Source organism: Lupinus angustifolius, chromosome LG14, assembly GCF_001865875.1.
Source record: "Lupinus angustifolius cultivar Tanjil chromosome LG14, LupAngTanjil_v1.0, whole genome shotgun sequence".
NCBI lineage: Eukaryota > Viridiplantae > Streptophyta > Magnoliopsida > Fabales > Fabaceae > Lupinus > Lupinus angustifolius.
In genome coordinates this window covers 12,943,931-12,944,193 of record NC_032022.1, presented here as the reverse complement: position 1 = coordinate 12,944,193, position 263 = coordinate 12,943,931, and positions in this window count along the sequence as shown.

Below are 263 nucleotides of genomic sequence, written 5' to 3'. Positions count from 1 at the left end.
AAGTTCTTAGCATCAAAAGCAAACTGAAATCAGAATTCGAGATGACTGACTTAGGTGAATTAGCCTATTTCTTGGGGATAGAATTCTTGAAGACTCACAAAGGGGTAATGATGCACCAAAGGAAGTATGTCAAAGATGTCTTAAGCAGATTTCAAATGGTTGACTGCAAATCAGTAGTTGTGCCAGTTGAAGGAAAGGTTAGTTTAAGTGATAAAGAATCAGATAAACCAGCAGATCCAACTCTCTTCAGGCAAATGGTAGGT